The sequence below is a fragment of the Coccinella septempunctata genome, chromosome 2 (assembly GCF_907165205.1).
Source record: "Coccinella septempunctata chromosome 2, icCocSept1.1, whole genome shotgun sequence".
Lineage (NCBI taxonomy): Eukaryota > Metazoa > Arthropoda > Insecta > Coleoptera > Coccinellidae > Coccinella > Coccinella septempunctata.
In genome coordinates, this window is record NC_058190.1 from 5,926,324 (window position 1) to 5,944,162 (window position 17,839).

The following is a 17,839-nucleotide window of genomic DNA, read 5'->3' on the forward strand; positions in this document are numbered from 1 at the left end:
ACAGCCGATATATCACAGACACGAACGCATGGAACTTACCAAACACCATCAGAGCAAACGATCAGGGGTGCGGGCTTCCAACAGCAAATCTGCTTGGGTACGCACTAGCCACTGAGTTGTCGTTCAATCAAATACAACTTTTGGCTACATTCGGTATAAATGAGAATGCCTTTACTACGAGTAGCGATCTGAATAGGTATAGGATAAATACCGATCTGCTATCGTACGTAAGTGGTTGGCTCGACCAGATAAAGACGAGTTATAAAATGAGTGAAACACTATCAACGGATCAGTTAGGCAGCGAAGGCCAACTATTCTTGACAAGTAGCGCTCTCGATGAGTATGCCGCGGTTGGGAATTTCTCAGCCAATACTACATACGTGGAGATGCCACTCAAACTTACTTCATGCTATAATGGAGATCTGCGAATAGCCGCCAACGTGGCAATCATGCCATATCAGCTAGCGAGGGACGCGATGTGTAACATCCAAAGCGTCACAAGATCGTGGTGTGTATATGACTTCAATCAATACCGGAACGTACCAGATACATGGAACGCTACAAGAAACGATTGCTACCATCGAGGTACATTCCAGATCTGGAGTGTAAAGATACTCGAAAACAATTTCGTGGAAACAAGGACAACGTTACAAACATACGTCCGACGTTTCACAATCGACAAGAAGAATTCCTAAGAGTTAACTTAATATAATTGTGAGCAACGCTGTATACAGCGGTACAATAAAAACAAAAATTAAGTCTGGACCGTATAAATTCAGTGAAACTTGGCCAAATACCTACAGATTTTGAATAAACCTTTTGCACGTCGACTTCAAAATTAGGTAGAACGAGAGGTACCGTTGACTGGTCGACACAAAGTCGAATGGCTTTCTTTGCGATGTCAATTCTGAATCAGTTCTGCTGTTAAAATGGGACGATAATATTAACCGCGAACATATGATTATGCTCTATGCCTTTGGAGAGGGTAAAATCTTGGACATAACTCAACTTCAAACGTTTAGTGATGAAGCTTTGGAACAAGTTACTAGAAGTAATATCTTTTCCAAAGATTCCGTGCCAAAGCGGTGAACAATGGGTGTAACTTTTTCCTCATAGATGCGAAAGCAAATTAACTAATGAGCAGAATATTTTGATCAGGTAGAAATAAGAACAATTCCTTGAACGTATAACACCTAACAAGTAACATAATTTTTTTGTTTTTCATTTGATTTTTTGCAATAATAATCATGAATCATATCCATAACTATACCTACTCAAAAATTCGAGTAGGTAACTCAAATTTTCGAGTAGGTGTAGTTGAACAGCAGTTTTAAATATCCTCGTATCCTACAATGGCTATACTTTCGGTGTTAATTTCAAGAAATGTGTTACGGAAAGGGTTGAACTGTACGCCTTTTTCAATTGTAATTCACTGTATATGATGTATCAATATATGAACTTCAGAATAATAATTAACATCACATGAAATTCAGATTGATAAAATGTAATTCAAAAACTGTAACTCTATTAGTAAGTTGTATCATGATGTTTTGCCAGAAGGCGAGATTTTCATTTTTGAGGCAAAGTACTGTCAAGAATTCGAACGTTTGCAGCGTCCTCTTTCTCTGCTTGATTATCGTGGAATACGAATCCTGCAATCAGAGTTTGGGCGAATGGATACTTGCTGCCATCTTTTCAGTTAGGAAAATTAATTTAGTTGGTCTTCGTTTCCTGCCAGATGGCGCTAGGGTGTATCACTTCACCATACTGACCACTAATATCAATTCGTTGCATTTTCGACGAGGTCTGAGCTGTCTTGCTCTGACGAGGTCAAACGAAACCATAGTCAGCATCTACTCTATCTTGACGAAACGGATCGTAACATTCGTTGATTTCATATCAGCGCGTGTTATATGTCTGAATGAATTTCGTTCACAATAACAGTTAACATTTTCTGAATTATATTTTACTGAACTGAGTTTCGAGTTACACTACCTGAATTACATTTGAAAAAAGTTGAGTTGATAACCAGCAAATTTCGGAAATAATAAGGAACTTTTTATGACTGCGCATCATATCGTTAAGGAAAAATGAAATACCCTCGTTCAAGATATGATTATATTGGGGAGCTGAGTATGTTAAGGTTGCCAAAAAACAATAAACCCATCTGTGAGAACAAAATGTATCTTATATATCAGATATTTTCTCCTGTTCATAATTGACAACGCAAAAAAAATTTTTTACTCATTCAAAAATGTGACTATAGTATTTTCACATAGAATCAAAAAAGAGAATATGAATCGTACAGAAAAGCAAACGAAAAAGATAAACGCGATGAAATATCAAATTTCCAACTGGATTCTTGTATGCTGTCACTCACCGGTGCCTGTCAGAATCGATAGTCTCTGTACAGATCATAGAAATCATTTCAATCATTTCGGATTGGCGTCACAATGAGGCTAGACATAGAGACATGGACTGACCATTCCCTTTCCATCTGTGCATGAAATAAGGTCAAAAAATGTTACAGGGAGAAACTGAACATCAGGTCAGCTAGTTGTCTTTTCCTACAATTTTGATTGGTCCACACACGTGTCTATGTCGACAGAAAAGAGAAAGGTATTGGCATGACGATTATTTCTCTCTTTCTATAAATAGCCAATTTCATGCTGGTATTACTCAGTCTCTATTTCTATGCACTGAGAGGCAAACAAACAATCTATGACATCTATGATCACAAGCCCTTAAATTGTGACTAGTCAACATTGTCAATAGCGGTCAGATTTTCATCATACTGCACTTTCATATCACTATTGAAGGATAAATAATTATTACTGAACGACATGTTCCATTTATTAAAATTACTCGAAATTACAAAACATGAACTCAACCAACAATTGTGTGCCCCTCAGGAAAGATGGCGGCCCTATCAAAGTCAGCTGATCCGAATTGACTTATAGGATTGCGATTCGAGAGAGAAAAATGTGGGAAAATACCAATAGTTGTCGTTAAAGCGAATACGCACCATTGGTTCATTCTCAAGTGAAACATTGCATGGTTCCTGCATATTATGTCGATGGAATCTTCCCAAGAAAAAATTGAATTATCGAAGGTATATGTTCCATATTTATTGATAACGTATTCGCATTAACGATCACTGTCAGTATTTCGCATTTCCTATCTATTTAACAAAAGTTTTATATGAAGTATATACCATTTCCTTAGGAAGGGCCTGGATCTACTTGACCTTGAAATCTAACTAGAAAGTCAGATTGAATGTCTTTTTTCGATGTCCCCTTGAAGACTAAGAAACTTCTATTAACATTTTCTAGTCCGGGCTTACCCCAAGGAGTTATTCGCCCTGTATGATTTCTATGAGACAGATCCGTGACATTGTAGACGAAATTAAGTGAATGTGGTTGTCACGGATGTCACTATGATAATTCCCTTAATGGAAGAAATTATTTTTCAAGAATGATTTGACAAATGATTTCTTCCCCAATGGCCAAATGGCCACAACGACTTGGAAAATAAAATACATTCTACGAATTCAAAAAACGCTTGACAAAAATTGATATAAAAACCCAACACTGAAAAAAATCATGTCGTGAAGGTTCGAATAATCCATCAGGTGATCTGTAAGACCGTTTTTTTTTTAGTTTTTGACATACTAAGTGACACATGAATATCTCCGAATTCCCTGAACGATTTTGAAGCAATCTACAAGACACGCTTGTGAGACATTTTTAATTTGTATGAAACACGTTAGGAAACACTATTTTTCGTAACTCGCGTTCTTTTGAAATACGTTCATTACGAAAAATAATGCTTTTTCTCACTGGTAGCACAAATAACTACTGGTTGTTTGTATCACGCGTTCGGGAACTTTCATCACTAGGTATGCGTATACATCATTACCTGGACAGTGAAACTGTTGAAAACATATTTCCTCATAATTAAAAGCAGACGTGTCGGAATAATTCGAATCAGAGAAGCTGCATATATTGGTCAGCGTTCAGATTAACGCAGATAATTTTTTTTGCTTTAAGGCCACCGTGTAGGTATGCACAGAAATACTCAGACGGGACCAATAGCGTTTAACGGATGGATTGCGTTTCCTATGTGAGGAAAATTTCTTTAATATATAATAATATAAAATGAATATTTTTCATTTCATTTTTCCATCGTGGTTTTACAAAATTCCGTTCGCCTATCGTGGTCGCCAGGAGGAATTACCTGAGTTATTTTCGTCATCATTATGATGTATCGATGGTATCCGTTCTCTTTCGACATTTTCCGAACAGTTCTGCCATTCATATCAATTTGATTTTGATTTTTGCCTTGAATATGATTGTCTGGCTACGATAGAGGCATACACATATCTAGTTTTTCATTTTGACTTCAACTTTATACGTGGACAATTCTAGCCTTCCGACACTTCTGGCATATACAGATTTCCCGAACTTTTGGAAAATCTGAGCCATGGTGAATTGTAACGGAAATTTCGCGTACATTTTAAAATTCGCAGAAAGATATTTTATTTTCTAGCGTCATGGACTCATCTTAGCATTGCATTATAAAGGGGTTTAGTTGACTAGATGATAATCCATCGCTTTCATCTTTGATATGACGGCCAAAGATACCTGTCGTTCTGACTCATTGTGAAAATGATAAAGGAAAAAGTTCATAGTACCAGCCTTGAAAGTTTCACTGACCAATGAAGATACATAGTAGTACATATATGTAGGAAGCTACTCTTGATGTTATTGTTAGTGCTGTTGTTGTTCAGTTATAGTTTCTATTGTTATTGTTGGGATAATGTTATATTTATAGAAAATAGGTAGGCTAGAGAAACGTTGTCAATTCAGACGCAAATTGAGAAAGACGTTAGAATTGAGTTCGTCGAAAATTTGTTTTAGAAGAGTTTAAAAATAACGTTAGTCGAGACGCGACAGTTATCTAGAAATTAAAAACAGTTACGAGGGATTGAATATTGAAACGTAAAGGCTGTATCAAGTTGTGTTCCCGATAGTGTTCAAACCGCTGAGAAGAATATAATTAGACACTAGACATTTATAAAAATCTACAGTTATATATTTTTTTGAATGTCAGCAATAAATTTTCAGTTATCAAACAATAATAGCATATATATGAGTTTTAGCAAAGGTTACTGTAACGGGGTAACACACAATTTGGTGTACGATACAAGAGCTTAGGGAAAAACCTCAGTAAAAAAACCCTGTCTCCCCGTGAGTAGTGTAGCGATGGCAAATTTGTTTACAGAATAAGCTTTTAATACTGAAGGGCTTCGTTTCCATTGATATAAAAATTTCTCTTTCCATTTCGAAAATGATATCCAAAACAAAGAACAGCAGAAAACGAGAAAAAAAAAGTTAATGATAAAGCTTTCATCAAAACTTATTCGAAGACTTGATGATGATTGAAGAAAAAAATAAATAATCATAGGTACATAACCGTGCACTGGAAGGAATATGTATCATCTCTGGGTCAAAAATCTTCTGCTGATCTTGGTGGAGGATCATCCTCGTCGATAGAAATGCCGTACTCAAATTAATAATAGCCAAATCTTGCTTTTGACTGGGAGGGTCCTTATACTGGGGAATCATCTCCCATAGATATACCAGTGGTTATTCAGTAGAGTATTGAAAAAACGAGAGAGGAATTCAAAAAACGGCTCGACTACACTTTAGCGGAAGTCGATTTTTTGTACAGGACCGGTCCTATCTCATCGAGTTCATTAAAAGTTGTTTCAACGTTAGGAAACCATCGGTTCAAAACATCGAGATAGAATAATAGAGAGAAGTCATCAATTCCCTTAAATGGTATCAGATCCGCCATATTGGTACGAGACTCTGACATTCATGAATTTTCTGTCAGTTTTGCGTTTTTTAGAGTTCAATTTTGGTAAAATTTTCAAAATTGCGTTCTAGTTTCCGATTTATATTGGACAATAAAATGGTGTCATGTGTTCTACGCAGTTGTTCCAGCAGAGACGAGGTAGATAAGAAGAAAATCGCAGAAATAACATTTCATAGGTGAGAATGAGTAATAAACAGATCCGTATTCGTAATTCTTTCATTTCTATCTTGATAATCTGATAGTAATGTATATTATTATCGTCTGAATTAAAATTGTTTATTTGATATTCGATTAACTTTATTTTAACAGATTTCCTAAAGACCCGGCAAGACGTATATCTTGGGTGAAATTTGTTAACAGAGGAACCTGGCAACCTTCGAATTATGCGGTGCTTTGTTCCAAACATTTTACAGCAGAATGTTTTGATCGGACATCACAAAGCTTAGTTCGTTTGCAACGAAATGCGGTTCCCACAATATATGAGGTAGGTATGAAAAATACCTACACGTTTATATGATGATTGATTTTGAGAAAGTAATTTGTTGTTGTGAAATTTTAATTTTTCCTGAAGCCTGAAAGTAAGGAAAATGAGGAATTCTACCTTTTTTTGTAAAGGCTATTACTACTATTTCACTCATATATACTAGCCTTTGTATAGGAATATAATTAAATTTCTTTCCATTATAGGATGAAGCAGTTCGACCACCAAAAATAAGAATTCTTTCTAATATTGTGATTTCACCCCCAACGGAGATTATTGACGCAGTAGTAAACACATCTGCTCTACCAACTATTGAAACTAGTGAACAAAAATCTGACGATTTACCAAGAACTTCAAAGCAAATGAGCTCTCTTATAGAGAATTCTCCCAGGAAAAGAAAACTACTCGCAAAACTCCAACGATCTGAAAGAATTAGTGAAAGAAGAAAACAAAAACTTAATTTATTGAGAAGAAAAATTGCACGAAAGGAAAAAAAAATATCAAGTATGTCGGCAATAATAAGGGGTTTGCAGAAAAAAAAATTCATGGACGAAGAAAACTTGGAAGTAATTTCAAGATCAGGAGGCCCTCAGGAGTTTTATCTCCGACAGTATAAGAAGAGTGGCAACAAAGCCTTACCAAAACAATATTCAGAGAAACTGAAGGTGTTTGCCTTAACACTTCATTATTATTCCTCTGCTGCTTACAAGTATGTGAGAAAAACTTTCAATACATGTTTACCTCACACCCGAACCATTTCTCGATGGTATCAGAGCATAAATGGTTTACCTGGTTTTACAAAGGAAGCGTTTGATGCTTTACGTATGAAAGCCAGTACTTCAGATAACATTATATGCTCACTCATAATTGATGAAATGGCAATTCGTCAACATGAAGAATGGGTAGCTAGCCAAGGTAAAGCTTTCGGATACGTGGACATGGGAACGGGTTCACAAGAAAATATTCTAGCTAAGGAATCCTTAGTTTTTTTGCTGAATTCACTTTATATTGAAGAATTGCAAGATTATTTAGCGAATATCGTCTTCGAGGATGTTGAAATTTTTGTGGGTGACATAAATATTGATATTGGTGGTGAAGATACTTTAGATAGTTTAGCATATCAGGCATGTATGGGGCAATATGGATTCATTTCTCAGATTAATTCACCTACGCGGGTTACTAATACTTCGGCCACAATAATTGATCATATTTTTGTAAGACTCCGAGGAAACACTCGTAAATCTTTGATGTTGTGTTCAGGAATAATCAAAACTTCGATCACCGATCACTGGGCAGTTTTTCTTGCGCTCAGGACTGTGTCCATTGAAAGACATGTTCTACATGAAGCCCCAACAAAAAAGACCTTCATTGATAGAGACAAACTAGTCTCTCAACTGATGAATGAGAGCTGGCAACAGGTCCTTGATAGCTCGAATCCTCAGACTGCATGCACTAACTTTTTGAATTCTTTGAAAAAATATATAGAGAATTCAACATATTCAAAAAACATTAAGACAAAAAATCATAAAAGAAAACAACCTTGGATTACAATCGGGCTTATAACATCTATTAAACGACGCGACAAAATGAAGGTATGGCTGAGAAAGAATTTTAATCCTGAAAATAACCGAAAATTTTGTGAGTATAGAAATTTGCTGAATAATTTGATAAGGGAAACAAAGGAATCGTATTTTGTAAAAAAATTTGAACTAGCAGGTAATAATGCTAAGAAATATTGGGAAACTGTGAATGAAATGAATAATACATATAAGATCAATTCTGATATTCCCCCTAAAATAGTTGATGAGGATGGTTGTACTGTCACTAAGTTGGAAGAAAAGGCGGATGTGTTCAACAGGTTTTTTGTTGATGTTGGTAAGCGATTAGCTCAAGGTATTACTAGATCTTCGAATTCTAATGCTTTGGTAGTTCCTCCGAATCCCTTTTCTATATTTCTGGAACCGGTTGATGAGAATGAGATTGTGAACACTATCTCCTCACTGAAGAATGGTGCCTGCCCTGGACCAGATGGTGTTGCTTCATCCCTTATTAAGCGGATTCACATGTTTGTTTCGAAGCCTCTCGTACATATAATTAATTTATGCTTTTCGAATGGTATAGTACCATCTGAATGGAAACAGTCGCATGTAAAATGTGTTTTCAAGTCTGGTAATAGATCTCAAATGACGAATTACCGCCCAATCTCGATTATAAATAATTTCGCGAAAATATTCGAAAAATGTCTTAAAAAAAGATTGACCTCGTTTCTTGAAAAAACTGATATGCTGAGTGACAAACAATTTGGGTTTAGGGAAAACAAATCAACCATAGATGCCATACAAGAACTCATTGGTGGGGTCATTCATAATATGGATAAGAATAAGAAAGTCCTTTCTGTTTTTTTGGACTTAACAAAGGCCTTCGATACGGTGGACCATCGTTTGCTTTTTGACAGATTGGAGAATGCTGGTATCAGGGGTGTTGCATTAACGTTATTTAAGAGTTATTTGGATGGCCGGTTTCAGTGCGTCAAGATGGGAGATGTATTGAGTCAACCACTGCTGGTTGATATTGGTATTCCACAGGGAACTGTATTGGGTCCAACCCTTTTTCTTGTTTTTATTAATTGGCTGCTTCGTGTTTCAAATCTAGATATTTTGGCCTATGCAGATGATTCTGTTATAACCTTCAAAGGGGACACATGGGAGGAAGCTTATCAGAATGCAGTGGGGGGTTTGAAGTTCATTTATGATCAGCTGTCACACTGCTTGTTGAGTTTGAACACCAGTAAAACAAGATTTATAGCGTTTTCACTTACGGCGTCTGATCAGCCTGACTTTCGGTTTATAAGTTTGCATGGGGATGGGTGCGACCGATTGGGATGTTGTTGCCCGACAATAGAGAAAACTATATCAATTAAGTATTTAGGGGTCCTCGTTGATCAGCATCTAAGATGGGGTGAACACGCTGCCTATCTTGTCGGGCGACTCAAGAAATTGTTCTACATATTTTATAACACCAGGAGTGTTCTATCCAGGGAAAAATGTCTTCGTGTTTATGAGGCACTTGTATTGTCAATATTGAGATACGGCATTATAGTGTGGGGTGATGTGAACAGGAATAACATGGGTTGTCTTGATGTTGTCAATAAGGCCATAATTAAAACAATCTTGAAAGTTGGTAGAAGGTTTGGAACTAAGAGACTTTATATAGAATCTGGACAATTGAGCTTGAAACAGCTATACATCTATGAAGTATTGTTATATCAGATCAAAAAGAAAAAACAATTTGTTCACCACGAGTTTCAAACCAGACAGATTCTGCGTAAGGATCTAGTTGTTCCTCGGTTCCATAAAAAACACTTACAGGGGAGTCTGGCATATTATGGCCCCAAATTGTATAACCTCCTTCCACAAGAACTTAGGGCATCATCGCTAAATGTAAAAAGCAGAGTTTTTAAATACCAGCTCCGAAATTGTGTGATTCTGAATTCTGATAGATTCGAAGCTACCCTATTGGAGTAATTTTGTTTTGGATATACATGTCGTTCATTTAGTCATTTATCTTTGTGTTGCTTTTTCTTAGTTTTAGGGATCTTTGAGAAATTTTACAATGCATTATATGGTTATAGAGAGAATGGTTCATCACTTGTGGTTGCAGGATATGACAGCATACAAGCTTGCTTAGGCTGCATATTCCTGCAAGATTGTTCAATATTTTTTTTTTTGGTTGTATACCTTTTGATGAATAAATTGAATTGAATTGAATTGAATTAAAAAAAAAAAAAAATGCTATAAATGCCAATTGGAAAATACCAGTTGGATATTTTTTAATAGCAGGTATAAATTCGGAACAAAAAAAAAGGTTTAGTTCTTGAATGCCTAAAAAAGTGTTTTGAAGTGGGAGTAAATGTTGTGAGTTTGACATTTGATGGTGCACCAGCTAATATAACAATGGCAAATCGATTGGGTTCGAAATTAAAATATAATTGTTTGAAAACAAATTTCAAACACCCTTCATGTGACCAAGAGGTGGTTGTGTTTTTAGATCCTTTACATATGATAAAGTTAGTACGTAACACACTGGGAGAAAAATTATCATTAGTGAATGGTCAAAATGAACTGATTGAATGGAGGTATTTTAAGCAGCTACATGAGTTACAACAAGAGGAGTCATTTCATCTGGCTAATAAATTGAGGGCAGGACATATCAACTTCTTCAAGCAGAAAATGAAGGTTCGACTTGCTACTCAAGTTTTCAGTGAAAGTGTAGCAACTGCTATGAAGTTTTGTAGAGAGGTATTATCCTTGGAAAATTTCAAGGATGCAAGTGCCACTATTGAATTCATAGAAGTCATGAATAATTTATTTGATATTTTAAATTCAAGAAATCTTCTACAATGTAACTTCAAAAAACCACTTTCGAGAAATAATTTTTCCAAAATTTCGAGTTTTTTGGACAGGGCAGATGCATATATTTGTGGGCTCAAAACATGTGCAAATGGTCCATTGATGTTAGAGAGTAATCGACACACTGGATTTTTAGGACTAAAAACATGTATACAAAGTACTAAATTTTTGTACAATCATTTGATCAGCAAGGATGAAAGACTCAAATTTTTACCTATGTATAAGGTGTCACAAGATAGTTTAGAATTGTTTTTTTGCTCAATCCGCTCCCATGGAGGGCATAATAATAATCCTACTGCCAGGCAATTTCAGTCTGCATATAAAAAATTACTAGTGCATGTGGAAGTACGTGACAGCTTCAGAGGAAATTGTATACCTCTTGAAGAACTTACTATTTTAAAATGCAATCCTGTTCATCAAATCAACATAACATCAAGTGAATATTTGGTGTATGGTGCTGATGTAAATACGTTTCAGACTGAAGGCAATGAAAATGATCATGAATATTTACCAGATTTAACGTCACCATACGCTAAATATATCATAACTTACATGGCAGGATATGTTGTGTATTATTTGAAAAAAACAATAGTTTGTGAACAATGTTTTCAATCACTAATAAGTGATGAAAAAGATTCATTTTTGTATTCCTTCATTGATCTAAAAAATAAAAAAGGTCTACAATATCCATCTAAAGATGTTATTTGGATTTGCATGCAGACGGAGAAGGAATTAAAAAATTATGTTTCCTCTGCTGGTTTGAACATCTTACTCGATGTTTTGACAAATAGAATACTGAGAGAATTCACCAACACAAATGTATTTTTAGATTTAGTTGTACATAGTTTAAACCAATCTGTACTTGATAGTCACAGATATTTATTAATTAAAAGTGTTGTTTATAAATATATTAATGTGAGAATGACATATTTAATGAAAGAAAAGCGAAATGAAAAAATTAGTATGAGGCATTATAATAATAAAATTATTTTGTTTAAAGGCCAATAAATCATTTATTTTCACAAATCTTTATCATTTCCCTCTTGTTCATCTGGGTATAATACTAGTAAATATTGTCAAATTTTATTCAGATTTCTCAAAAACTTTGTTTGGGTGCTCACTTTCAAGAAAATACCTATACATCTCATTGAAAGTTTACTTAATCCGCCCCTGTGTTATCCGCCATATTGGTCCCAGACTTAGCCACGCCTAGTGGTACCGTTTTTTTCTAGCACTATTGAATCTCATAGCGTCTCCTCTCTATTCCATCTCGATGGTTCAAAAGTTATGCCATTTTGAAGTTCCAATATTAAGTGTATTCTTGTTGCTGCTTTGACTTCAGGAGGAGTCCTATCTTATGTAATTTGACGAGGCGAGTTCAATAAATGTGGTTTCAACATTAGGAAACCATTGGTTCAAAAGTTACTCCACCTTGAAGTTTCAATCTCAAGAGTATTCTGGGTAATGTTTATTATACTCTAATTTTATGTTTGTCAGTTGTAAGCATAGAATGAAAAATATTAGATGACTGAATTATTTTTCAGGGAAATTAACGTCAGATTTCCTTGGCACCGTCATATTTACACGATGCGATGGAAGATATAAATGAAATTAGATACTTTTGTTGATTTTAATTCAATTCTTCATTCTCATACTTGTTTGTTTATTTTAGGTTAGTTTAGGTTAGGTTACGTTAGGCTAGCTCAGGTTAGCCATGATATGTAAGAGCAAACAACCAATTGTTTTATTATGATTGGGTAAAGTTGTCGTTTTCTTTAGGGTCAAGTTTATAGCAATTTATATGAGTGCGGAGGCTCGTGTCGTAAATTACATTTTGAAACCACCATTCTTAAGCTATCACATCTTAGCGTCATTGATTGATTATATTTATTTGAAAACATTATACAGTAAACGTTCATTATCAAATGATCTCAATTCTAGGGGTATTTACTAGGTACCTTAGAACTCTTATACAAGGTAAAATTGAGGAACAAACCCAATGAATAGGGAAAGCACTGTAAAAAAAGTATGTATTACGATTGTGCTATAGAGTCAAGTATCTTAAGTCCTGATATTTCACATGAAAATTCAATTTTGCATGAACTATATCAACCAATATAATTTTTTTTTTTGGTTCCAAATGTGTCAAAAAATATATCAATGGATAACATGAATTCGAGTTAGTCTCTGTCACTTTGATTCATGTCAAAACTCATTCAGACGTTCGAACACAATTTGGAATGAATAGAGCAAATTTACTTCAATTATGAAGAATTCATCATTACTTTCGTTCATGAAAAAGTGAAAACATTTGTACAGTAGTGTTGTATCGAGAAAGTAACGTGAATGCAGTGATAGGAATTGTTTAATCATTGAGCTTCGGATTCGTCGTCTACTAAGTGAGTGAAGAATTTTCAACTGCATGTCCAGTTGTGAAATATTATTGACCTTAGGCCCCCCAAAATTTGTTTACCCTTGGTGAAGTACATAGGTACTGTTAGGTACGCTTACCGTAATAAGCCTTATATATTTTATCGGAATGAACAGTACTCAGAATCAACCATACAAGTGATGTCCAACCAATTGATTGACTTCAGAGTAGCAATGGGTGCGTTGATTACTAATTTTAGAGTTAGGAAAGACGAAATTCAGAATTTAAGACCCTACGCTTGCTACGATTTTAACAATTACATGGAAGTACCAGCAGAATGGCATCAGACAAGAAATGTAATATATCTGAGAGGTGACGTTGGACGCTGGAATCTAGATGATAACCGGTCAGCGTTTACAAATAAAGATAGACATAGAACATCCTGGGTGAGAGGGATGTTGAAACACAAGAATAGAGACTAAAACCAATCGTGACACGTATTGTTTACAATACTTTTAAAAGGCGTGGTCAGGGGGGTGAAACTCCCTCAGTAATGACGTGAACCGAATGAACTGCTGCCATCTCTGAAAGGTCAGCGAATTAATATAAAAAAATGTTAGTTTCCTACGCTGATAATTCTGCGCATAAACTAGAGTGACTTTGTAGCATAGACTAAGTTAATCTTTGATTCTGCGCTTGTGTGTGAAATTGATATGTCAAATGATCAACATTCGATTTCAAGTTTGTTTGTTCATTTTATTACAAGTTTTCGTTGGGAAGAAATATTGTTGTGTACCTAAATTCAAGAGCAACGAGTAAAAGTGAAAGAAGAGAGAAAAAATTGCCTATTCTTATGGTTCCTTATAGAGTTATGGTTGGCATAATTCTTGAGAAGCCGGACTATTAGGAATTCGAAGAATAAATCTTTTCTGATAACGTAGGATGTAGTACCAAAGAAGAGGTATGATTTTCTCATGAAGCGCTTGAAATCTTGTCCAAATTTGAGGTATTTCAGCTCATAAAAGATAGATAAGTTTCATTAAACTGATTTTTGTTTGTTTATGAATCATATATTCTATTGTTTTTCAATTATCATATGTGAACATTTCATCTAATAAATTGTATGTATGAACTCAGAGTATTATTTGTTACATAGTTGTCTCCAAATAAAATAAAATAAAATTACCTTATCAAAGCGTAAAGAGCGCTCTCGACAAATTAATCGAGATTAGTTTGCTGACGTTTAAGAGATGGCGCTTTTCTTCGTAACAAAATTTTATCTGAGAGTTTCCCATCTATAGTGTTTATCTATGGGCCCGGTACTTTCACCTTCGAATAAATTTTATTCACTGTCAATAAATATCCGTCAAATAATTTCCTATCTGAAGGATACCTCATTTCGGTGCTTCCAGATGAAATTATTCGACGAATAACAATTCTATGAAAACACGGTATACTACTTTTCACTGATTAATGTAGAATAAGACACCGCATTGTAGAAATTGTCATTATTCCAACTAGAGAGCAAATATTTCGTGAAAATCACACAAAAAATAATCATATATCAAGAATCTAAAATATTCAACCAATAATATCGTACCGATATTCGATCTATGACAAATAAACTCTTTCAATTAAGTTTCAATGACAGATTTATTCGATGAATAACAATATCTGAAAGTGAAAAGACTGCATTTTTACTTATTCTAAGGCCCGGTACTTTTACCTTCGAATAAATTTTATTCACTGTCAATAAGTATCTGTCGAATAATTTCCTATCTGAAGGATACCTTATTTCGGTGCTTTCAGATGAAATTATTTGACGAATAACAATTCTGTGAAAACACGGTTTACTTCTTTTCACTGATTAATGTAAAATAAGACACCGCATTGTAGAAATTGTCATAATTCCAACTAGAAAGCAAATATTTCGTGAAACTCACACAAAGTGTAACGATACATCAAGAATTTAAAAAATTCAACCAATAATGACGTACAGACATTCGATCTATGACAAATAAAATCTTATTAACGAGTTTCAATGACAGATTTATTCGATGAATAACACTATCTGAAAGTGAAAAGACTGCATTTTTACTTATCCTAAGAATAAGACTTATTTATCGAATAAATTTAGTTATTCGCACGTGAAAGTACCGGGCCTAAGAGTAAGACTTATCTATCGAATAAATTCATTATTCGCACGTGAAAGTACCGGGCCTTAATTACAAAGACACCAAATAACTGAATTGTAATTTTTTAAATTAATTCTATGAGGTTCACATTATTTTGTCAAATGTCATTCAGATCAGACTTAACATTGAACATTCAAAGTGGCGTAACTTTTGAGCTACTGGTTTCCTGAAGTTGAAACCGCTTTTTTTGAACTCAGCTCGTCGAAATATACACAATAAAATAAAAAATTCCAAGAAATCGAGTTCGGCGAAAGTGTAGGCGGAGCGCCATAATAATATCGAAATTAGAAATGTTTGGTTGTCTGCTTGGCTTAGAAGAAGATGGGACGTATCCCAGAGTGATTTTTTATATATTTATTTATTTATTTCTCAAAGCATTTCATGTCTGATGACATTATTAGTAATAAGATTGGTGTTCGATAGATTCAGTGGACTGTATTTTTTAATGATATTTTTTTTAGATTCTTTAGGGGGCTGAACTCACCAGTCTTCTGTTCGCCACTAGTCCAAAAACAGCCGACACTCCCGGTCACCTCAAACGTCCTCTTTGCGGCGCACCAATTTCCCAAGACCGAAAATCACAGTTTTCTAGAGTATGTACGCGAATTAGCCCCTAATATTTGCGAGACGAGAATTTGTGTTCGAAGTTTAAGCGGCGATTTCTGTATCTTTTCACTTCGAGTTTTTAATCGAGATTGTCCTCTTCTGTCCAGCCCCATATGTTGCATATGACCCGTGCAGAGATGCGCGATAAATAATATAAACAATATCTACCGGGGCTTCGCATGAAGTAACTCCCTCATACGAGAGCTCAGGACGAAACAATTGGTAAACGTATATTGAAGAATAAGCGAAAAAATCAGTTCTTCATAAAATACAGGAAAAGCTTATGCGATGTATTATGTGACCGCATGACTCCAAAAAACTTTTAAAGCATTTCGAAGACTGTCAAGCACGAGAAAACACAGGGCTTCACGCTGAATGGGCTCGAAAACGCGCCCGAAACAGAAGAAATTCAGGAGAAACTAAAAACGAAAGTGGGAAATTATTGGATCGAATTATTGACGCCGCATTCAAGGAGAAACGCACCCTTCTGTACCGAACAAAATTGCTCTTCCACCACGACAACTCACCAGCTCATTCATCAGCAGTCGTCACTGCAAAATTGGTCGAATTGGGCCACGAATTGCTACCTCACCCACCATATTCACCAGATCTGGCACCGTGTGATTTCTTTTTGTTTCCAAACATGAAAAATGGCTCGGCGGAAAGCGAAGGTTCACGTCAAACGAGGAGGACATCGCTGGGACGGTGGCCTATTTTGCAGAGTTTGAGAAATCATTATTTTTTGGAAGGCATGAAAAAGTTGGAATATCGCTGGGCTGAGTGTATCGAGCTAAAACGTTGAGAAATAAATATGAAAAATTTCAGAAAATTGAATTTTCTTTCATAAAATTATAAGATGTTATTTATTTCAACTGTAAAGTAGCCATGAATTGATGTTTCCAAGGTTTCAAAAAAAAAATATATATATACAGGGTGTCTCAAGTTCTAGTGCCTATTAGACGTTTCTGGAGAACTAGACATATTTGAAATCTGAAAATTGGGATCATGATATTGTTCGAAGTTCTCTACAGAGCTAAAATATTTTCGGAGCCCAAAAACTTCCGGTTATACAGGGAGTGAAAATAAATTCGACGAAAAAATTTTTTTTCAAGTTTTCTATTCCTGGTATGATCGAGTATTCAATAGTGAATACATTTCTGTTAAAACCATTGTATTAAATCGAATAGTTTTCAAAATATCCTAAAAAAACTGGAAAAAAAGTCTAATATGTTCAGTCAATAATATGTTCATTATTCTTATTTTAAATATCCTGAGCGTAAACCGTTTTTACAACATCGAAGAGGAAGGATGTGAAAAGGTCATGCATCTTTTGGATTTCAAAAATATCATCACAGAGTGTTTCAAATTTTGTGTTGAAAATTGTGATCTTAAATTGGCCATAACTTCTGTTTTTCAAATTAGAACCCTATTTTTTTATAATTGTGTTGGATTCTGCGGTCAAAAATAATGATAGTTTTCTCACATGATTATGCTCCTAAATTCAATAATTTCTGAGTTATTTGAGATTTTCTGGATTTATGGTGTACGTAGAGTCAAATTGATTGCATCTAAAAAAATTCAATGAATATTCTTTCGAAACCATGGGAACACTCTGTACCCATAGAAGATAAATTATCTGTTAATATTTCACAAGTGTCAGGTGTTATTGTTATTCGTTATCTTCATTTCTCGATTTAACAAAATGAACCGTTATTCTAATTACGAAATTCTGGATCTATTTTATATACATGGTGAATGTGACAGAATTATTAGTAGAACCTGCCGGGCCTTCAACGAGAAGTATTCCCATTTACCTTCCATGACGGAGAAGATCTTTAAAAAATATGTTTCAAACTTTCAAAGTTTTGGATGTGTAAGAGCCCCTAAAGAATACGAA